The sequence below is a fragment of the Sinocyclocheilus rhinocerous genome, unplaced genomic scaffold (assembly GCF_001515625.1).
Source record: "Sinocyclocheilus rhinocerous isolate Xijiao unplaced genomic scaffold, SAMN03320098_v1.1 scaffold604, whole genome shotgun sequence".
Lineage (NCBI taxonomy): Eukaryota > Metazoa > Chordata > Actinopteri > Cypriniformes > Cyprinidae > Sinocyclocheilus > Sinocyclocheilus rhinocerous.
In genome coordinates, this window is record NW_015658518.1 from 766,233 (window position 1) to 767,090 (window position 858).

Sequence of the window (858 nt, forward strand, 5' to 3'; positions counted from 1 at the left end):
CCACATATATATATATATATATATATATATACGTACATACATACATATATAAATACATACACACACACACACAGGTGTCAGATGATGCCTTAAATGTATTAAAAATGAAGGATCATGTGAAACTAAAGACTGGAGTAATGGCTACTGAAAATTCTGCAGTGTATAGAGACAAATAATTTAATTCAAGTTCATTTAAGATAATTTGCTTAGCATTCACCTGAACGCGACCATCTAAAAAGTGTAGTTTTAACAAAGACAAAATTAAAAATAACTCCATATTTCCCATGTAAATATTCAGGGGAGGGGTTAAGGGTTTGTTTACATGCATGAGAATGTCCTGTAGGCAAGGTCAATCCGAAATGACGCACTTCCTGTCAGAGAGGGAAAATTTCTACTCAGGTTCTGATGACGGGAGGGTGAATTCCTATCTTGCCTATTGCAAAGAACACAATGCATGGCAGACAGGAGGTTGCAAGGACTTGTGTTAGTCATATATCATACAGTTGGTTGGTAATTGGGTTAAAAAGATCTAGGTCTCACACACTCTAAAGGGTGTAGGATTTTTTAATCCAACTCTCTGTAATTTCCTTTGTTTCATTTGTCTTCCGGACTATAGAGACTTCAAGACCCTATATGATTGATTTCACCCTTAGTTGACTCAAGGCTCACCCAGGTCAGATCTCTGCCATGTTTACCTATGAGAATTATTGTGGCAGTAAAAGTAATGGAGCATTACGTAACGCACCCCTCCACCCAGGGCAGTCCTGCCCATGCCCTTTTCCTCTTGATCAACTCAGCTCTTTAGCAAACACTGCAAAGGGCTGGAGTTTCCTGATTTTTTTGTCTAGAGTTCCCCCC